The sequence below is a fragment of the Dendropsophus ebraccatus genome, chromosome 5, assembly GCF_027789765.1.
Source record: "Dendropsophus ebraccatus isolate aDenEbr1 chromosome 5, aDenEbr1.pat, whole genome shotgun sequence".
Lineage (NCBI taxonomy): Eukaryota > Metazoa > Chordata > Amphibia > Anura > Hylidae > Dendropsophus > Dendropsophus ebraccatus.
The window spans coordinates 53,191,820-53,215,749 of record NC_091458.1 but is presented as its reverse complement, the minus strand read 5'-3'; the positions used below and the strand labels follow the sequence as shown (position 1 = coordinate 53,215,749).

The window sequence follows — 23,930 nt, the reverse complement described above, 5'->3', positions numbered from 1 at the left end:
TCCACTAATGGTTTTATTTGCAATATAAGGACCAAAATACTGAGCGTGAATACTGTGTGTGAACATAGTCTAATGGTGTACTTTGACATCCTCATTACAGCCATAGGCCAGGTTTACACACAGTATGACACCAGCCGTACTGTGACTGCAGTATCGGCTGGATGAACTTCAACTTTTAATTTGAAATGTGGGCACATTTGGGTGTGCCTGCATTCCAAATCACCGTAGCCAACAATGTAAAGTGCGGCCGGAGCCGCACATTACATTGTCTGCTCTGTCAGTCTTGTGCGGCCGCTGTTCAATGACATGTCAGTTTTCGGTGTGGCCAAAAGGAATCCCGGTCAAAGTGTATACAAAGTGTACACGCTCTGGACGGGATTCCATAGTAATTAAAGCAATGTGTTTTTTCATTTAATAATGGCTGATGTTACAACGGTCGTTATTAAATGAAAAAATACATTGTGTGCACTCAGCCATAGGTGAGATTACCTTAGTTGACAGTATTATAAGGACCTACTGTACCATGTCTCAACTCACAAAAATATCTGTACCCAGAGTGCTGGTTGACGGCCAGTATGGTCCCTATTACGGCTCCCATAACACCCAGCTTTCCCAATTTCCTTTGCTCTGTCATACAGCAAAACTTTTTGGATTTTTGGATTTTCTGCTCAGGGTTTTTGGACTATAGCTTTTCTTGGCAGCTGTAATGGTTGCCAGGTTATTATCACCCATCTTTCCCAGATGCAGATACAGCATTTCTTTTTCCTTCTTCTTTAATTCTTATTTTAAAGAAACCTAGTCAGCTCTAGTTGTAAACTGATATTTTAGGGGAATACTTTGTATGTGGAATGGTTTGACGTTTCTCCCCTTGGTCACTTTTCGGCTGTGCCCTCCTTTCAGCCTTGTACGTACATTATGCACTGGCACACGTACGTCTTGCACACATGTATTTATGTACACAGGAATGTTGTCCAGGCCTCTCCAGGAGGATGGTCATATAATGACTGAAATTACATTGCCTGGAATGGCACAGCCAGAGTAAGGGGAAGGGGGGGCGGGGGTGTTTAGATTTTCCGTGCTTTCCACTGAAATTCATTCTGTGGTTTGTGAAGAGAAAAAAAAATGTGCTTTATATTTTGTGAGTGTAGTCACATGACCTGGGTTATGAATAGCAGATTGTAATGAGTTGGTAGTGTAAGTAAGAGAGGAGGCGAGAGCACTCACACAGGCACACACACATACACACTCACTGTCTGTGCTGTGTGACGACGGATACAGACACATTCACACACACACGCCAGGTACGTGCGGAGATACGCTGCTGGAGGCTGTACTTCTGGACAAGGTGAGTGTCCAGTGGCTCTAAGCACTGATATCTACCGGTGGGGGGAGGGCGCCTATTGTTTTCTTTTAGGGAACTTTTCAGGGAGGAGGGAAGACTTCTCATCTCAGGAAGTTAGAAGAGATTTTTTCCTTCAATAATTGAACCCGGCTGGTGCCCCCTTTCCATGTTCTTTCCCTCCCCGTCCTCTCGTCTGCTGCCCTCTGGTCATCCGTGCCCCTGTGATCGGGAGCCGGGGCACAATGACTATTGACACGTTGCTTTTTTGTTTGGCTGAGGAAGGGCAGAGGTCACGGCTGTCAGCTAGCTCTGTCTAGAAACCTCCTTGCAATATTTTTCTCATTTTCTCAGTGCTCTGGGCTTCCCCCCTTCTGTACTTGTGGGACTCTCGCTGCTTTCTCTTTCCCTTCATTCTTCCTTTTAACTACTTTACTGTTTCTTAGATCTCTTTCGTCTTAGTTACCAGCCTTCTTCTAGTTGCTCCATTCTCCCTTCTCCTATTTCTTCCTTTACATTGCTCTTCTAATTTACTTTCTCCATTTCTTGCCAGTATCCTAAGATGCTCCAGGGCTTTCTCTCCCCAACGTGTGGCTTCAGCCTATGCAGCTTTTCTGGGCAGATCTCCTAGCACAATGAACTTGCTGATCTGCCACTTGTAGGTGCAGAATTTATCCGGCCAGGATGAGACCATTCACACACACACAAGGAAGTTTTTGCTTTTAGGTGTATGCTTACACACGACTTCAATAGGGAGGTCAAAATCTGCAGGACAGGAAATCTGCAACATTTCAGTCCAATGTGAACATATCTTAGTTACCAATTTTCACTCTGCACCCTTTCCTTGCCGGGAGGTTAAGGGGACCATCACTTTCTCATTAGCTCAGGATTTTTGTTTCTACATTTTTTTTTTTTTTTGTGCCAATTCGAGGTTTATTCAAACTTTTTTTATCTTTCTACTTTATTTGATGTTTGCTTTCTGTATATTTAATAGCATTTTTACTCATTTTGTTGTTACTCTCAGATCCGTGTACAGTACTAGGTATTACGTCGTAGCACTTATAACACCTCCTCTCCCATTATTTAAGGTCACTTTGTGTATTTTACAATAAGCTCTGTTTGCCTTGGCACAACTCATTTTTAGATCACTCAATGTTGTTATTGGCTTCTATAGAACTGCAGGTAAACCTACTACCTTATCTTACTATATAGCGTTAACATCATACATTACCAATTTAACCCCAAACAGGCTGATGACAAATTCAGTTCTGCTGGAGCAATAAGGAATGTAAACCACTATCCTATACTTATCCACTATGCTATATCAGTACCTAGTCGTGTAGATTTGCCTCTATACTAACTTTGCTCACCTTTACTAATTAACCCTTAGTTGTGTTGGAACAAAAATGATTTCCAGTGCAATTCCCAAGACTGCCAGCAGGAGTCTCCACTGCCTTTTATTATTTTCCAACATGCTTTAATATTTTTATAGAGGAGGAGGTTGAAGAAGAGGGTATTGGGGGGAAGGAGGTGAGATGAGGTGAACTCAGAGGAGGGGGGTTGGCATGAGGGTAAAGAAACAGCACCCTTTCCTGCTCCGCCTGTTGCCCCCCAGAGCTGTGTCTGACTGCGGCTCTGTGATTTTGTGTGTGGTACCGCAGAAAGATGATGGTAAAAGGAGGGAGTTCGGGGAAGAGCGGTTTAGTGACCCTGTGATGTGGTTAGGTAACCACAGCATTGGTTTATATGTTGAAGACACTTAGATTGTAGGGAGTGTGACAGAAATGGGAGATTTGCTCGGCTGCTCGGTCCCAGGATAACACTTCAAAGTATTAAATTAATAAATTGTGGGTCCTTTGGCTGAACATTATGGTATCATTTATTTGGGGTCCTTTTTTTCTTTGCTGACTCACAAATTCTTTCTGGGCTATTACTATGCTCTCTCTCTCTCTCTCTCTCTCTCTCTCTCTCTCTCTCTATATATATATATATATATATATATATTGCAGGCCATGTAAAGTATTAAACATATGGGTTTTATTTTATTAGTTTGCAGACGCTATAGCAAGAAAGTTTCTTTTGTCTCATTTTAAGGGAAAGTTTTTGTATTTGATACACAAAAATGTAAAGTTTAAAGTATATATCAAGCCTTGGTGAAACTAAAAAGCCAGAAGAAATGGCATGAATAGCAATTCCTGATAGTATCATGTGATAGTAAAGCATGGCAGCCAGGAGAACTCACTTCTGCCATGGTCATCTTCCTAGTATATCTGTAAAGCGCAGGTTGCTTTTTGATAGCTTGTAGTCAGCTGTGAGATATACAAGGTAAAGGGCAGAGAGCCGGAAATCCCTCAGCATCCCATAGTCCTGCATATTATTAGCAGCTATTAGAGGGAGTCCAATAGTATCCCCGAATAGGGGATTTGTTGTTTGCTGTTCAATATTGTATTGTATTCAAATTATTTAAAGGAATATGTCACTTTAAAAATGTAGTCCAATCTGCATTGAGCAAGTTATACAAAAGGAGGAGCTGTGTAGAGTGATAAATACTTTTGTAGGAAAAGTTCCAAGATTACTTGTCATTTGTCCTAAGGAATTCTGTGGAATTGAGTTCTATGGAATTGTCATATGGAATTATCTGCTATTCAGGGCTAAGTAGTTAAAGGGAACCAAGGTAGCTCCCAGATGCACCAAAAAGATGTCCTACACAGCTTCCTTACCATATGAGCAGTGTCTTCAGCGTTAGATGTATATGTAGGTAAAACATTTTTTTTTTATTCCAGCATGCAAGGCCAGGAAAGAGGCAGAACTAGTCATCTGGGCGGAGAGCCGCCCCCGTAACTATTCACGGCTATCTCTGTGGGGATGATTGATTGGCAGAGAGACCAGTTAGTAGCCTCTCTGATTGGTTCCCTTTAAGTGACAGTTATTTCTGTAAAACTGTGTATAAAGAGTTGTCAATCACTGGTTAGGGCCTCCCACTTGACTACTTAGCCCAGAATGAGCAGAGGTTTATATGAATAAATGACTATACTGGAATTTACCCCAAAAACTATATATCAATCTGCTCAGCTTCTCCTGCTCTATAATATCGTTCCTGCAGATTGGCCTCAATTTTCAACTTGACAGGTTCCTTTTGAGTTCTTCTAAGTGTCTATTCTGTAATAAGAGAACTAATAAGATATATAAACGTGTAATGCTTGTTCTTTATTTTATATTATAACTGATTGAAGGAAGAATTCTAGCAGTTTTTTCCATCAGTGACCCAGAACAGGTTACCTTGGACCTATCATTGTTGTCTCAGACAGATCATGCAGCTGTCCAAAAGAAGTGCACAGTAAACCATTTCATCAATACTTGAGTCGGCTAACAAGGCTCTATTTGTCTTTCCCTGTTATCGTGTTAGAATCTGGGTCAACTGGAGGGTCTTCTGGTGGTCCTTAGGGCCAGTTTAAGAAGTAAACATTTTTGTATTATCAGTCTCATCACATAAATACACATACAGCAACATAGTGTCATACATGTCGCTTTATCATGGGGGAGATCACAAGCACTCATAGGGGTACTCCAGTAGATTTTTTTTTCTTTAAAATCAGCAGGTGTCAGAAAGTTATACAGATTTGGAATTTACTTCTATTTAAAAATCTCAAGTACTTATCAGCTGCTATATGCCCTGTAGGAAGTGGTGTATTCTTTCCAGCCTGACATGGTGCTCTCTGTTGCCATCTCTGTCCATCACAGAAACTGTCCAAACCAGGAATGTTTTTTTTCTATGGGGATTTGCTACTGGATAGTTCCTGTCATGGACAGAGGTGGCAGCAGTGAGCACTGTGTCATACTGGAAAGAATACACCACTTCCTGCAGGACATACAGCAGCTGATAACTACTTGAGATTTTTTAAATAGAAGTAAATTACAGATCTATAGAACTTTCTGAAACCAGTTCATTTGATTTTTTTTTTGCCAGAGTACCCCTTTTTACATCTATGCCTATATACTGTACCATCTTACTGGTTGGTTAATTGTTAATGTTTTTAGAATTTTATTTCAGCCCCTGGAAATAGCACAACCTCACTCTATTCATATTCATATAACTAATTTCATTGACATGATAGTCTTATGCTTGCACAGATGTTTATCATCTGATGTACTGCTAGTACAGTTCATTGTGGGAGAATCAGGTCTATAGCCATCGACATTAGATTGTGTAAATTACAGTCTGGGCTTTATAATTGTACTGCCTTTAGTTTGGTTATGTGAATTATGTTTATTGCAGATGGAAAAGACATCTTTTATTTTTCTATGGCAGTTCTAAATAAACTGTGAATCACGATGGTAACATACAATTACTGTAGACTGAAGTGTGTGAAATCGCTGCTATTTATAACCGTGTAGCCTGGATTCGCAAAGTCATACAAATGCCGACACTGACAACACAGTAGTTGTCTGAAATTTCCTTAAAGAACTGGCTTGTTTCCATTGATGCTATGTCTTTGTGCACTCTATTAAAAGGGGGTTATCCAGCAAAAATCTTTTTCTTTCAAATCAACTGGTGTCAGAAAGTTATATACATTTATAATTTACTTCTGTTAAAAAAATCCAATCTTCCCATACTTATCAGCTGCTGTATGTCCTGCAGGAAATGGTGTTTTATTTTCAGTCTGACACATTGCTCTCTGCTGACATCTCTGGCCAAGACAGGAACTGTCCAGAGCAGGAAAGGTTTTCTATGGGAATCCCTATAGAAAACCTCTGCTGCTCTGGAGAGTTCCTGTCTCGGATAGAGGTGGCAGCAGGGAGCACTGTTTCAGACTGAAAATAAAACAAAATTTCTTCATGACATACAGCAGCTAATAAGTATGGGAAGACTTGAGATTTAGAATAGAAGTAAGGCCGCTTATTAACACATATTACAAAGTTATATAACTTAGCAGAAAAAGAAAAATCGCAGCACTACCCCTTTAAAGTGCCCTCATAAAAATAGCAGACTTATAATTATGAATCTTGGAGTGGCCACTACAGGAGAAATGCAGCATTATACACTCTTATGGACACTCTTATGACCGACTGCCCACAAAATGTACGAATGGGCCAGGTCTGCTGAGTGGGCTAATAGAAGGTGGCACTAACAGGGCATATGGATTAGGGCTCTTATCAAGACATAATCCCTTTAAAGGGGTTGTCCAACAACATAAACATGTGCCCAACCTCTGTATAGGGTATAACTAACTGTTTGCAGGAGTTTAACTGTTGAGACTACACTATGATCTTGAGAACAAGCCCCCAAGTCTTCCCTGAGAATGAAATGGCAGACACGCATGCGTACCACTGCTCTATTCAGTCTGTATGGGAGCTATTTAAAGTGTACCTGTCGTTACAACTTTCAGAATCTAAATCAACAGTAGATTAGATATAAAGCAAGTTTGCAATTTACATTCATTATTTTATTTTTAGTTAGCATGGAAAACACAGCACTTCCTGTTTTCTGACTCTTTTTTTCTCCGAGTCAGAAAACAGGAAGTCCTGTGTATCCCAGGCCATCTGAGCGCTAACACAGAGAAGGCAGTCATGTAATTGATGGACAGATTGAGCCGTGACTCTCTGTACTGGCTGGAATTCCTGTGTTTAGTCTGTTTTTTTCAACCAACACCAAAACCAAGACCAAAAATCTGCCTTCAGGAGACTGGACCTGGATTTCTGGTAAGTTCAGTTTTGTTTTACAGCAGGATAACAACAAAAAAATTATTTAATGTATAATGCAAACTCTTTATATCACATCTACTGTTGATTTAGATTTTGAAAGTTATAAAGACAGGTAGACTTTAAGTTAGCTAAGTACAGGACCCATAGTGAATGAATGGAGCAGCACATGTGCGGACAGCTGCTCCATTCAGAGTTAAGTTCTTGAAATCATAGGGGGTCTCAGGGGTTGGACCTCCCATAACCAGTTAGTTATACCCTATCCTTAGTATAGAAAATAACTTGATTTCATGGGACAACCCCTCTTCAGATGGATCCCTACATTCGGGTGTTAGTGTGGGGGAAGATCAATAAGAAAGGGCCACAGAGATTGTTGTTTTTTATCAGTCCGACCCACTGCTGGGTTTGGAACTGCATCAAAACTACAACTATAACTGCTGTGAAAATTGAAGCCTTAGCAGCTCCTAGAATATCTGTTTCCAAAACGTATAAAACACATATCTCATTTTCAAGCTGCTAGAAAAATGCAGTAGACCCCGCACATCTGGGGAACAGTAGTAGCAAGAGATAGGAACAATCCGTATCCAGAGCTGTCTGGCTGAGTCCCTTAAGGGCCAGTGACCTGGCAAAGATTTCAAGTCTCTTTAGTGAGCCTATAATTACTATGTAATATATACAGAAACACTTTGGGTGACATGTGCAAGCAGGTTTAACAAAAGTTCAGATAACACTGCAGAGGACAATCGCAGTAAAGGCATGCTCACAAATTCTGCTCCAAAAGTTTTTCAACTTCTGGAAGTAAATTTGATCAGACAGAAATATGAAAATTGAGTCGTTTCGAGGACGGTTCTCCAAAAACAAAACACATACAAATGACAAAACATGGATTTTTCCTTTAAGCTTTGAGTTTTGCAAATGCACAAATGATCCTCCAACTCAAAATTTCTCTTGTAAATGAGCTAGTAGCTGAAATGGTGCATGGAAGGTTTGTACGTATAGTCTCTGTATATATCCCAGGATCCTGTGTAAAGAATAGGCTATAGTTGGGACTTGATTTCTTATATTCTTAGCAATATGTAAGAATATTATGAGAGGCCATTTAAGGACCACTTAAAAAAACATACTTAAAGGATTTGTCTCTGACCGGTTCGACAGACTCATTTACATGTTCTGTGAGTTCAGATGTATCTACTAAGGGCATCTTATGAATATCCTAAATTAAAGGGTTTATCCAGTATTAGAAAAAAAAAATTTTTTAAACCCACCACCACCCCTGTCTTTATTTTGTATGTATTGTTAGAACTTACCACCATTCACTTTAATGGAACTGTGCTGCAATACTATACACAAACTGAGGACAAGAGTGGCGCTGTTTCTGGATGAATCCTGGATAACTCCTTTAAATGGTTCTGTTCTGGTTAAAAATGTCCCTTGAAGGAGATATTTGAGAATCGAAAAATAGGTATGTTTTTGTTTCCAAAAAAGCACTGCCTATGTCTGAAATTGCAGCTCAGTCTATGTACTTCACCTATATATTTCTTCTTTGCTCCTTTAGGGTGGGTTCACACTGAGAAATTCTTGCGGATAAATTCCGCGGAATTCCGTCGTCTGTACGGCGAAAGAATTGACGTGTCAATTCTTTTGGTGGAATGCGGAATCAGCCGGTCCATAGAATGGTGTCTATGGAACCGGCTGAAAGGCGCGTACAGGCGACAGAATTCCGCGGAATTTGTGAACCCACCGTCATATATCAGAATTCTGATTACCTGGCATCTAGGTGTAACAGGCAATTGATGAAGTACCAAAGAGGTAGAGTAAAGTACGGCTATGAAGTAGCCGGAACGATGGATAAATCACACCTATCCAATCCCTATGTCATTTCCAATCACAGTCTGGTTGTTAACATGGACACAAGGTTCTTGGCTCAGTGTGTTCTTATTTAATGTGGCTGCTTTCTGTTGGGTTAGGCAGTTACTTGGGAATTGGCACTTCGGTATATATGTATTTTTCCAGTACACGTTTATTTTAATAAGGTTAGACTAGAACTGGTTTGTAGATATTGTCAACTACTGGAGCGCTCTGTAGGAACGCCTGGTCTTGCTGTGTGCACTAGGAGGACACAAGTGCGTTGTGCAAATGCTATGATATAAACAGTTCACTATGCTAAGCATCACATTCAGTTTAAAAAAGACAGCACATACAAATAGTGTCCTCCTCTACAGTGCAAACGTTTATATATTGTACCTTTCACTGAAGTCTTGGAGTATAGGATTAGTCTGAGGGTTTACAGGTAGGACAGGATTATTGGTACAGCAAAGGAGCAGATGCAGGTGTCTACCACCTCAGGGTCTCCACCGCCCACCTTAAAGGGATTATCCAGTGGAAAATGTTTTCTTTCAAATCAACTGGTTTCATAAAGTTATATAGATTTGTAACTTACTTCTCTTTAAAAATCTGAAGTCTTCCTATGCTTATCAGCTGCTGTATGTCCTGCAGGAAATGTCCAAAACAGGAACTTCCACAGCAATAGCAAATTCCCATAGAAAACCTCTCCTGCCTTGGACAGTTTCTGTCTCGGCCAGAGATGTCAGCAGAGAGCACTGTGTCAGACTGAAAAGATAACATTTCCTGCAGGACACACAGCAGCTGATATATATCTACTGTATATAACTTTCTTAAACCAGTGGATTTGAAAGAAAAATATTTTTGCTGGATAACCCCTTTGATATGATTTACAGAAGGGTCTAACTACAAGTTTCTAAATGTGAGTCGGTATATTTGGGAGACACTATATGACACTGCTATTGGTACAGTGGTATTACCAATTCCAAAAACAAATCCAGAAGAACAGTGGAGAATTGCTCCCCCAAATGAAAGAAGAACACCACACATTCACCACCATCACTCCATTCCTCATGGGGCTTCTTAAGATTGCCAAGCACTGTTTGTAATCTTACAAATTTGGGTCTTTCTTCCTTCCCTCCTTTCTTACCAAAAAAGAGAAGAAAAGAGTTCTGCCCACGTTTACTCAGAGGCTTCCACAGACCTTAAAGGGGTATACTTAATGCGCCATTTGTGCAACCCCTATTAAAGTCAATGAGAATTACAAAAAGTTTGTAACTTGCCTGAGTTACCTGTTTTTGGCTTCCTGGTCACTTTTTGTGGCTGTGAACGGGCCAGAGGGGACTGGGAAGCGCTCAATCTGAAGATAGGTACAGGTCCTTGGGGTAGAACCCACATCTAGGAGACACTTATGGCATATCCTGTGGATGTCCCAGAGGGGTATACCCCTTTAAGGGGCCCATACACCTTCCACAGCTGCCAACTGAACAATGTTGGACTGAGAGCTTCCTCTACCAATCCCTCCATATGCATTCACAATAGAAAACACATGCAGTCAGCAGGTTCGGCAAACTTTTCTCCAATGGGTATGGGGGGGGGACAAGCCTTTAATCTATTTATAGATCCATGCTACTATTTTGTGACATTGCAAAAATTCTGCATAGAACAGTATAAGTTGCATGTAAATGAGGTTTTGGAAATGACGCTCACATGCATGAAATGTAGATAGTTATTAGATTTGATGCATGTTCTGGCGGGAAAACCAGGCCATACTGAATCCTTTGCCCTACTGACTTTGACTGTAAGTCCCATTCTACTTATGAAGATGTACTGTTAAGGAAATTAAAGTGGGCATAAGAACTGAATGGAATTAAACATTAAGTCCCAAAACAACTTTATGGGGTGAAAACTGCAGTTTTCTTGTAAAACAATAAGCATTCCTGGCACTTTAAGCGTACAGTATGTCCATATGGCTCAAGAGAAGTGGCATTAAATCATGTGTTTTGAGAATTTCTGTCCTCACGGACCTTTTTTCTACCATCTGTGTAAGCGTTTTGTGCCGCTTGGTAAACTTGTCGAGAATAATTATTTTCCATTACACAATGGTAAAGGATTTTTCAGGATAATTCAATAAAAGTTTTAAAAGTGGCCATGCCCATTGGTTTCTGGAGTAGCACATGCTGTGCGTGCCAGCTGCCTTGTAGTATGGAATGGCCATCAATGTTATATTATAGAGACACAATGTTAAGGAGTGCTCAGCGCCGGTGCTGGGTAAGGCAGTGGGTATAATGAGCTGTTATGCGTGTGGTCAACAAGCGAGAAGCAAAGTGTGCTGCAGGGCAGGATTAATATACAGTACTACAATTATTGTGGGGTGCGGTAATGTTGAAAAAATAAGGGAGGACTGCAGGGCAGGATTAAGAGAGAAAAAGAGTGAATTCAGTGCAGCATTTATATGGATCATAACAGGAAATACAATGAAACAAGGGCTCATCACGTGTCCTCTCCCAGCCCTTCTGTTTGTACATTTTGTACATACGGTATATTTTTAGCTTTTGCCTGTTTTCTAGTTATATTTCTATGTTATTACTTTCAGCCTAAGTGCAGGTGCAGAATATGGTTACTATTTCTCCCTTAGTACTTTATCTTCCTTAGTATGTGACTTTAAGGGCAAAGTATTTTATGTATTCTAGCAGTAGATCAGGGTTGGGGGACCTTTGGCCCACCAGCTGTTGCAAATACAGCTTTGGGTGTCCAGGCATGGTGGGAACTGTAGTAGGTTCAGAGGGTTCTGAGGGTGCAAAATTTGGAGGATTGATCATATGCCGATGTGGGCATCACATGTTTTTCAGACTAATGGACAAATATGTATATACATACATACATACATACATACATATACTTATTTGTATATACAGTCCATATATGAAAGTAAATACAAATATAGGCAATGGGGGAGATTTATCAAACATGGTGTAAAGTGAAACTGGCTCAGTTGCCCCTGGCAACCAATCAGATTCCACCTTTCATTCCTCACAGACTCTTTGGAAAATGAAAAGTGGAATCTGATTGGTTGCTAGGGGCAACTGAGCCAGTTTCACTTTACACCATGTTTGATAAATCTCCCAGGAGTGGATTGAAAACACTTGAAATTGAGTGGATGACCACCATTTTAATGGCAAATAATTGGCATTATTTTTAAAACAATGGGTGATATTTGCCATTAAATGATGGCCATACACTTAATTTAAACAGTGTGTGAGCATAGCCTTTCTGTGTTTTCAATCCACTCCTGGTTTTGGTTGCAAAATACTGACCAAAATACTGAGCAAAAATACTGTGTGGGAACATAGCCTTATACTCACCTGCTCAATCCTCTGATCTATCCTCTGATCTCGGTGCGAAAATAAGATTTTGCATTATACCCTTGCAATTTGCTGTAGTGACTGATCTGCTGTATGGGTTCTTCTGTTGATGTTATCCCATTGAGTAAACCTCTGCCACACTGCAGAACCTGAGCCATCCCTGCTTAGATGTGGGTTCCTCTGTAGTGTGCACTTTGGCTTACCCTTAGGTTCCTTGTTGAGTTCATAAAGTCAAGGCCATGAGATCCGGGTCAATGAATAAAACTCTGTTTTGATCGTAACAGGTTATAATTATATTCTGGAAATTCAGGAAAACATTCCCCACCCTCTTGGTCCATGAATACAGGATGTCTAGCTCTGAACTTATAAGTGCAGGACATCCCATGCACCTCATACTCTTTCCAAGTCAAAGAGAAAAAAAATTCTGTATTTTTATGTTTCTGCCTCACAAAGGCTAAAATTATTCACCTGAATAATAAATCATCTGACGGAGACACCTTTACTGCTGTCTAAGAGTCTGGCCAATATACACAATCTGCCTGCTGCTGCCAAGGAACATTAGAAAAGAGCCACCATTATCTGCCAGTGCTTTTTCTACATACAGATGCTATGGATGGGTTTATCTGGCGAAAATGCAGGTTATTTGCAAAGAGGCAAAGGTAGAAGGAGGATAAACTGGACAATATTTCAGATGTCTGCTATTCCTATAAACATAACATTGTAAGCATATTTCATTCAAATGAATAGGATCTACAGACAGGTATTCCGCTGCGGCCACCTTAAGAGATTTCTACTACTATTTTATTACATATCTTTTGCCTGTTGGCTTTGCTTAGTTTTTGATGTTGTTCTCTAAGGATCTGGATTATATTATATACATTTCAAGGCTGCAGAAAATATTTATAAACAATGAACCTGTAAAGTCATTGTATAGGGCTATATTCATGCAATGCGGCTGTCAGGAGCCGGCTGGCTCCAGGCACCTCTGGAGCGTGCGGCTGCCCCCAGGACAACTGCGTCCCTAGCAACCGACCTGGCCTGGTGCAGGGAGCATAACGATGGCATCCCTGATGTCCGGCCCAGCCGCTTCACCAACCCCGGCCGAACGGCATCAGGTGTTGTGACTTATATACGCTGGCTAGCAGCCGGCGCCGCCAGTTAGCTATGAGATGAGTCCTGGGGCTGGAGTCTTAGCCCCAATCACACCTGGGGCTGAGACTCCAGTCCCCACAAGTATTCTTCCATGCCTTGCCTGCGATAGAGCCTAGTTTACTAGTGTGTCTGGACCTAGGGTTCCTTTCTGCATTGTGTAATTGGTGTTTTGACTTCTGGATTTCGACTATTCTTCTGGATTACGTTTTGTACTGCGCCGCCCTCATGGACCTCTGACTTTGCTGTATTGTGTTGCCTTTGTCTTGTCTATTTTTCAGTGTTAACACCTAGTAAGGATTAGGGACTGCTGACCAGTTGTCCGCTGCCATTAGATCTTTGGGGCAAGTAGGCAGGGACAGCGGAGAGGGATCAAGCTTCAGGGCTGCACCTGTCTTTTGTCTACTTGGTCCCCCATCCTGACAGCGGCTGTCTTTTTGGACAGATGTCATTTTGCCGCCAAAATATGTCCGTCCGTCCGTCTTGGTATCAAAGTGACAAGCGTCAAAAAAGACAACTGCAAAAATGACATTGTGTGATCATAGTCTAATATGGTATATAATATATACATATAAGTCATCCCATGATCCTCTGTGAATGCAGATGATTGTTTCCTTACTTGGTTGTGTAGATTTTCTTTACTTTCCTGAGTTGAAGTTTGCTTTGCCTGTGGGTTCCTCGCACTGCCAATTTCACCCCCCTCCTCAGTCTTCTCTAATAGCCCTCCTGGAAATCAGGATATGCGACCTCCCTCTCCCTGGCCAGACGTGAGCCACTAATGAGCAGCGGGTCTGGGCTCGCCTGGAATAAGACGCATATATCACTTTATTTTATTTGAATAAGCCAAACATAAGAGGGATTGACAGAGGAGGGCTTCAGTGAATAGGAGCCTTGTTCATTCAGGCCCTGGCGTTTATTTAAAGGGGGGATCTTGGACACTGAACCAGAGAAAGTTAAGGGAATTGATTTACCAGCATACCTGTATACACATATGTATATGTGTGTGCTTATGTTATGTAATAAGACTACATTCTGAGCAATCATCCTTTTAATGCTTTAAATTTTCAGACGTTAAGATCTATGACATTTATTCGCACGGAGTATATTTTTCCTCAAAATGCTGAACTTCTATTTCTAAAGTTCTATTTAAGAACACTCTGAGATTTCATCGCTGTCCTGCAAGAAGCCACCCATGCTTACTTTAAACTTTCTGGCTTCTTATGTTTACAAGGCACAGTACTTCTATAGGTGCCATACTATGGATCCATGTAATAATCACATGAGCTCTAAGGGAATGTGCTCAACACAGAATTTCTGATGAGACTTCAGTCGAATTCCACCCGTTCCATTTGTAGTTCCGCCTGTTCCATAGACTCATAGATATCATTGAGTCTATGGAACTTGGGGAACATCAAGCGGAGGACGCACGGCAGAATCTACTTGAAGAATGAATGGAGCCGCGTCATACAGGGGAGGGAATTTCCTCCCACTGGGGGCGGCCCGGCCTACCTCCACTGGCCGGTTTCCGGCATAGAACGGCGCTGTGCACGGTAACTGGGCCTCAGTCCGGAAAACGGACCGGGGCACTGACTTCCCCGTGCCGGCGCTGTTCGATCCATGGTTTCAGGTTAAAGAGGATGTACCTGGTGGTACATCCTCTTTAAGGCCATGTTCACATTTCGTGAAACACAGGCCGTTCTATGACCCTGGCCGGGTCACAGAATAGCTGGTGTTTGAGAAGATCATCCCAGCTGGTACTACAGTACCGGCCAGATGGTCTTTCTCTGTGCTGAATTGGGATGTGGGCCCATCCGTGTGCGCCCGCATCCCAATTCACCATAGCCACATGCTCCATTGTGTGACTTGTCAGGCTTGTGCACACAGTTCTTTGTCGTCCGCGGTTCCGCCAGAGTGCATACTATGTGCCGAGATTCCCTCTAGCTGCAGCGCAATGTAAGTTAAGTATTAATCACGGCCGTTGTTGCAAATCGGCAGCAACTGCCGTGATTAATACTTAACGTTGTGTGAACATGGCCTAAACCTGCATATGTAGCCAAGCCATTTCAAGTGGGAGTCAGGAACAGAGCTCAGACATCTGCCATGAATGGGGACGGTCTGAAGGCTCCCATATACATAAGCTTGTCGGGCATGTTTTATTGATCCTGTATCAGGTCTGCTTAGGTCTATCAGCAGTAAAAGAGTTAAAGAACTCAGCCTGAAATTAAGGGAAGTCTAATGACCTGTGTGAGATGGTATCATTTATATAGCGCCTATTTAAGCTTTGTCTCGCTTACAGCATTACTCATGGGCTCGGCTAAGTGATCCATGGACTTCCTTGATGTTGTATTGTATAATTAAGCATCTTTTTCCTGCATCACTGTAAACTATGTTGATTGTGATTGGTTCATGCATTATCATTGGGCCAGCTGGCCTGCAAAAGCATTCATGGGTTTCAAATGTTTTCATTGATATGTCATGTGTTCTGAAAGCATTGCGAGCAATCCTCTCATCATCTTCATTGGAGTCATTTTCAAAATGAAACCTTTGTTCCTGGATAATGATTCCAGGCTGTGCGTGTTTCAGTATGTTAGGTGTGTACAACTTGCCTTTCCCAGCTGTCTGGGGAGATCACAAGCAATAGTGTTGTCTAATGCCTTCAGGAGATGTTCATATGGAATTGCACTAAACTCCACCGTCTTTCCACCGGACTTACTGCTGATCCTCAATACTCAAGGCTCTCATCTGGGGTGGCAAAAAATCCATCAACAGCTGTGAAACTACATTTAGTACTGCATAATATGTCCTGCGGTCTAAGTAACATCGAAAAACAAAATTTTAGAAGAATCACAGGCAAATAGATAGATGCAGGGATTGTACTCGGCCAACTGGAAACCATTTTTCTATGTCCCATTGTGGCCTGTAAAATTTTGACTTATTTTACAGACTTTCTTTGTCAATAGGACCTCAGTGATATGACCTAGACAAAGAAGATGAGGGCTTCTTCAGGTTTTCTCCCCATAGGGTATGTGCACACTAAGAAAATTTGACAGAAAAACCGTTGTGGAATTCGCCACTCGTGCTCGCGGACTGCGATTATCAGCCGTAACGACCTATATTGGCAGAATACAGCCGATAATCGTTTTTTGTAATAGAACCTTAAGGATCTGAAATCTCACTCCCTGACCGATTAAAACTACAACATGTCAAAATGTACTTTTAAATGACAGGGTCAATTTAGTGGTGATAAGCTATAATCAAAGCAAGAAAAGGTTTTTTCTTTATTCAGTCACGAGAATTTACTAATCGAATTGGCACTTCTCTGGCACCATTTTTGGGGCAAGCTACACACACAAAAACCAGAATTTAGCACTTTGCAAGGATTTGTCATGAACCATGCGTCAAATCAGTAAATACCATGGATAATACAGTTGGCATTTCAGACATTTAACAGACAATAGGAAATCTAGGCCATTGCGTCTGTTTAACAATTTCCGTCGTTTTATTGTTATTTATTTATTAAACATTGTATTGTTTTTCCGGTAACATTGTGTGACAGCAGCAAATTATCTTATAATACTTATCTCAGTTTATATACGGAACCTGATGACAGCCACGATGATGACTGATGTAATACAATCATGCTTCTTTTTAATTATACCCCATGCAGATGTGTTTAAATGAAGACACATTCTGTGTCCTTCTGCATGTCTTAACATATAGATCACCTATCACAGGAAACCAGAAATTATTAGATTAACCCACACATGCTGCCAAGAGCCATCTGATATGGCACAAGATTTCAAAGGGAATAAGTAGTTAGTCAAAGAAGTGAAAAGTCCTTATGCTGAAAAGTCTTTGGAAAGATTTCAAATATTTAGGACCATTTATATAAGGTATTGGCTATATAGAATGGCTTTAGAGTTATGTCTTGTCACTTTAAGTATTAAATCATAGTAGCGGGACCATTGAACTAATAATATAACACAGTTAGACCCTTTTCACACTACGGAATCAGTGCCGAGATTCAGTGCTGAAATTGACATGTCAATTCTTAGAGCGGAGAGGCGTGGAGAGCAGAGGCACACAAGCCCTCCAATTCAAACAAATTAAAGGCAGGATTCGGCACCAAGTCGAAGGGTTTCTGCATGGAATCTCGGCGTCCATTGCATAGTGTGAACAGGGCCTAATACATATCATATGACTGTTGGCAGAATATCCTTCCAGTTCATTCCAATTGCATTGAAAAGAGTGAGTGGCACAACCCATCTATGAAAGCTGAAAGCTAATTTTGACCTGTTCTATTTTAAGTGGATTGGGAATTCTACCTACTAATATTTTTGTCAGATAGATCAGCTGTGTAAACACAACTAGTTCTAATGCACCGGCCTGACGCAACTTGTTCTTGATTCCGACAGTAAACAAAGTAAATGCATGTGTGTGGACCATAAAAGGTCTAACCACTTCTGAAAGTAGAAGTCCTACTATAGACTGTAGGGAAGATATTTTAGTCTACTAGATCAGAGACTTTAAGAGATGTCAACATTGGCCATGTTTAGATTGTTGCCGCCCAGGTGTCAGTATGACAAAGACTGTCATATTGTCAAGGATAGTGAAAGCCACTTATTAGCTTTGGAGAGACCTATTCACTTGCCAGAGATTATAGCTAAGGTGCAATCCTAATAGGTGTACAATGAGTCATGAAAGGAACTATAGACATGTAAATACCTAATCTACTGCAATGTCATCTGTTCTAAGTGATGTCGGTGTGACTATGGTAACAAAACAGATGGGTTCAACAAACTGAGATTTGGTGCAAGTCCATAGCACAAAAATTGTAACCTTCCCTGAATTGTGGCATTTAGTGCCCAACATGACCTTTTTTAGTTATTTTTATGCCATATTACAAATATATAGAAGTCGTCCAATGAGATGAACAAGAGATTAAAGAAGCTGGCCAATATGGCCCCCCTCAGTGAGGAGACCCTAAAACAGTGCTAATATAGTGCTGTGCACTTCGTGGAAATATAAAGCTTGCCATACATTGATGTGCAAGTGGCTTTCATTTGGCTGTAAACGAATGAACTTGCAGATGTCTTTTGAGACATCTGGCCTTTGTAGTGCAGGTCTCGATGCATTTAAGATGATCTGTGCTGACGTCTGATACATTTATGAGCCTGCTGAGAAGTCAAAGTGACAGCGACGTTGTATTTGTAAGTTACATTGTACCACAGAAGACTCCAGGAAATAATGGAATTTAGACAAAAACTAATATTGATGTGCAATTATAACTCTAAAGGGGGCAGTTTAAAAAACGCCATTCCTGACGTTGTATACATTACTTCCCTATGGGAGACATTACTCCTCCAGCATGAATGCTTTGTCAAATGGTTCAACATACTGCAGAGTTGCTACTTTTTACTTGCCTGGTTGGTGTGCTCTATACAGTAGTCTGTAAATTATTTTTATCCTCTATTATTAAAGCTAGGGAATGGCCAATATCTGTGTCGCGTTACATACAGGGAGATGTCACTTACTCTGTAGGACATCTGCTGTCTTTGGACTCTCAGGGTCCTATTACACAGGCTGACTACAGCCCGATCATTTTAGTAAACAAGGACCAATGTGCTAGATCGGTGATTGTTTACTGGACTTATGAGATCGCCCAAAAATCGGGCAGCAAGTCCATGCCCTAACACCTGATACCTTACCTCTCTCAAGTATAGGCCCAATCTTCAACTTTATCTTTAAAAAAAAAAAAAATGCTGCATGAAATTTCAAGGTTTTTTTCAAACATGGATGTGCAACGTTTGGTGCTTTTTATGGTCATTTATAATTCATATCTCCCTATACCCAGACTGATTTTAGGATTCCAGGATTCCACAAGGCACCAATTACACTAAAATCACAATATCACTACAACCTGCTCAATGTTTCCCTATGGGAAATTTTATTTGATTTTATTTTAATTGTCATGACCAAATGTTGTTGTGGAGTCCTACAAGGCCTGATCCTTGTTATAGGGCAAACAGGCCCAATACCTCAATGCCATCAATGCCAAACGTGTAACAGGGCCCAACCTACTATGTGTCATTTATAATACTGGTGGCTTATTATGTTTCTGAATCCCATTGAGCTGTTCCCCTGCTTCCCTAAATCAAAAATGTTAGTGATCTTACTTCCTTATTGTTAATACAAACATTGTTTCTATTGTTCCTGGTACTGGTTTATAGGATTATAGGAATAATGCATGAGGGTAGTAGCATCCAGTATTCTATTGTATGTAAATATGCTGTCATCTATTTACTGTGATAATCTTCTGTCTCTTCATGGTGTTGCCATGTCATTATGCTGATAATGTATAACATGAGGCAGATGAATGAGCCAGGGAGCTCTGACTGTGGCTTATCTCTCCAAGAACAAAGGGGTCAGGCGTTGATTTTCCAACATGCCCAGTCCTCATCTCCACCACAATCATGGAGGAACTGTAGAGTCCTGTACACCTAATACCAACGGGAAAACATGCCAACAGCCAGAACCCCTGCAAATCAGCTGTTTGCCACCTACACTACACAGTGAACAGGTTTGGGAGCAGTTTGTCTCTGTTTACTCTACTTACTACAGCTCAGATTCGGTTCAAGTGTATGGCAGCTGATCTGCAGTTATACTAGCCCTCCCTAGATTGGGCACCTGTAGCTTGCACCCCTGATCCCACACTACAAAATACAGATACCATAATCTGCGCCTTCTCTTTGGCGTACGCCAGGGGTACATCTTTGCCCAAAAGTCCCTATTTTACTCGCTGTACAGTGTCCCTGTGTCACTTTGGGAATAGAGTATATTGGACAGGGCATTGACCAACCTATGAGGCAAAAAACACATAGAACAGAAAGCCCTTCATTTTCCTTTGCCCATCATAATCATAAGTACATCAAGGCAAGTGAGGACTTTATTCTAAGACTTTACTTGCACCACATTCTTTGCATGTGTTTTGCAATAACACTAGCTTCAATATTCTATTGTTATAAAGACTTCTGACTAAAATTCCATGTGCATGGATAATATATATGGGATTGATCTAGCCAGCTTATTTCTACTCCAGACGTTTGTGGATAAATTGCAGTTCTTGAGAAAGGGTTCAATTTGCACCTTCTTTGAGAGTAAACCAAGCCATGTGTCATGTTTGGCCACCAGTACGCGGAGATGAACCACCGTCAGGATTCAATTTGTCATGGAATTCACAATTATATTTCTCATCTCTCTTTTCTCTTATATTAAAGACAGTTGGGATAATATGTCATAATCCAAAAATGGATGAATGATGAGTTGATAGTTATTAAGTCATCTGTAGTGCTCTATATGTGTATGTTATGTTAGCGGGGCAATTCATTATCATTTGGCACCCGTGTGAGAGCTGGGCAACAGGTTAGTTAGCACACATGTTACAATGAGATCTATCATTTCAATTGTCTCTTTCCATTACCCTTTCCCAATGTGCCAGGAGCCAACGTAATAAGCTAAGACTGACTGTGATATGTATAAACATCGATAGTTTTTGTGAACTTTGCAGCCTAACACAGTAACCACATTGTGAATGATCTGTCTGCGGCTGTTCCTCTGGTGGATTAAGAAATACCAGCAAAAGAAATAGTTTATGTAACGGGACAACAAATATGGACCTACTGTGCTACCCAACAAAGCTGGGGAGCGGAGTCTAAGTACCCTCTAGGCTTTCCCACTCCACAACCTAGAAGCTAGATATAGCTACTTAAAGGAGAAGTACGGCAAACATTTTTATTAAAGTATTGTATTGCCCCCCAAAAGTTATACAAATCACCAATATACACTTATTACGGGAAATGCTTATAAAGTGCTTTTTTCCCTGCACTTACTACTGCATCAAGGCTTTACTTCCTGGATAAAATGGTGATGTCACGACCCGACTCCCAGAGCTGTGCGGGCTGTGGCTGCTGAAGAGGATTTTCTTAAGCATGCTCACGTTTGTCTGGACCAGACTGCTCTGCATTTAAGTTGGATGCAGCCCTAAGCATGCCTGGAAAATATAGATAAAGCCATAGGCTATGTCCATGTTTTCCAGAACTCCCTAGGGCTGCATCCAACTTCTTCAGCCACTGGTAACAGAGCAGTTGGGTTCGGATGCTTAAGATTTGCTCATCTTTAGTCACCTCTAATGCAGTATGCAGACTGGCTGGTATCAGCCCTTTTCTGGACTTATGACTGGCTTAAAATTAAAGATTCAAGACAGTCTATCGCTTAAGATTTCTACGAGGACTTGAACTGACAAGGGAGAACGCTGAAACGCATGTCGGGGAGGATGGTGATTGAGGGCACACTGTGTATGTTATTGCTTGTGAACCAATCTATCTTGTGGTGTATTTATTTTTGCAGTGCACTAGTCACTTTATATACTGTATATTTAGGACATGTTGCTGGGTTGATCTCATATTTCTATTGGTTATCATTTGACTTGTTCAGTGCTGTGATATTTTTTGTATATATCCAGGCATGTCCAGATATTATTCATTGATTTTATATGGAATAGTGTAACGTTTAATTTGTCCTGATTACTCTTCCTTGTTGGGGGACTATAGGGATTAGCCTGTGATTTTTTCATTTAAATCAACTGGTTTAAGAAAGTTATATAGATTTGTAATTTACTTCTACTTTACTTTCAGTACTTATCAGCTGCTGCATGTCCTCCAGGGAGAGGTGTATTCTTTCCAGTCTAACACAGTGCTCTCTGCTGCCACCTCTGTCCATGTTAGGAACTGTACAGAGCAGTAGCAAATCCCTATAGAAAACCTTTTCTGCTTTGGACAGTTCCTGTATCATGGTACTGTTACCGTACTATAGGTTTGTGGTCATAAAACATATATTTAGATCTTTTTAATATCCATCAGTCTTGTTCTACCAAGTGTCAACCTATTTGTCTGTAAATCTTAAGTACTAGATCCTTTTTTGGTAGTTATTGATCCAGTTGGGGTCTTGAGATGAGAACCACAAACTGTGAATACAGCATGTTTTTTTTTTTTTTATCAGAAAATTATTTATCTCACCTAGTAGACATAAAAAAACATGATAATGATTCACTCCCTTTAAGCCTCCTTCATCACCCCCCTGGGTGTAGAATTCACACCTTATTTTGCAAAAAAGTTCCTGCCCCTGTGACTCTTCAGTGAAATATACAGATAATCAACCAAATTAAAAGCCATGCATTTTGGGAACTAGGGGTCATAGCAAGATAGTAAAAAAATAGCTAAAATTAGAACTTCTGTGTGTACAAAATATTAGGACTTCATTTTATGGGCTAACCTCAGGAGGTGAGAACCCGAGGAGGTGAGAGTCCGTACATACAGATATTTACTACGGAGGTCCATTTCATGCTACATTCCTTTAGCTGATGCGTTTCAAGGCCTCATGCCATGCATTACTAGACCCATTTATTCAACTAGCATTAAAATAAGATCATTTGTAATTATGGTTTGAGAAATTCCGGAACTTTTAAAGGATTGAGGTTACTCCGAGACCTTGTTTAAGGACAGTACGTACTACTGAAAGAAGGATTTCCATAACTGACTTCTAAAGTAGCACAGACACACACACACACACACACACACACACATATATATATATATATATATATATATATATATATATATATATATATATAGGCAATGGAAGTGTTAATAAGCCATTTCTGGGATTGTGGCAAGAAATAATTAACCCTTTGAACACTACATGTTAAGTTCTGGTTTAAGGAATGCAGCTTTGCAAGTTTGTGGTGTGAATATTATTCTTATTAGTCATTGCAAAGGACATAATAGCTGAGAGCACCATGACACCAGGCCACTTTAGAGTTTCAATCTGTTCTCTTCGTCCTTTCAACTTAACAAAAAAACAAAAAAAAAACAACACAACACTACAAGCAATATAAAGGAATATATACACAAATAAAAATTATAATTTTACCTATAAGAGCATTGGATCTTACTAATACATTGCTGCAGTCTGAAAAAGTTGGGTATCTACAGTAGTCAATGGACAGTGTCCTACTTAGACTTCCACTTCTATATATGGCCAATGATAGGTGGCGGTAGTATAAATCATTTGTAACATCCCTTGAAAAAATTTGAATGCTTTGTTTTACAACCTTTCTGCTTTTACAACCTTTCCTGGAGTGTGATTTTAAGTAATATGGCCATCATTTCTTAATGTTGTTAATGTGACATGTTAATATTTCTGACAACATAATGTTCCATCAGATCTCTTATCTAAGGGAGAATATCTCTGTATATGTTGAACCCAATGGAGCTTGTACTTCATTGCTATTAAGCCATGCTGCTCTGTACCAATGGGCCATACGTATGTCTTATGTGCACTGCAGTACAGGCTTCATGAACAGGGCATGCCTATGTGCCTTAAGGTGGGTGAGAAGTTTGATAAGTGCAGTCTTGGTGGTCAATGTGAATCTAGCTCTGAATGTTATTTTGCTACAGATTCCAGAAATGCCTCTTACA

General features: G+C 40.6%; 1 protein-coding gene across 1 annotated transcript in view; it reads left to right on the top strand.

The window, feature by feature from the left end:
* The first annotated feature begins 1,195 nt into the window (after window positions 1-1,195).
* Window positions 1,196-23,930, top strand: part of RARG (retinoic acid receptor gamma) — a 135,749-nt gene continuing 113,014 nt past the window's right edge. Inside the window, exon 1 of the mRNA XM_069970198.1 lies at window positions 1,196-1,345. The gene's annotated coding sequence lies outside the window, so the exon portion shown is untranslated. The remainder of the gene's footprint in view (window positions 1,346-23,930) is intronic.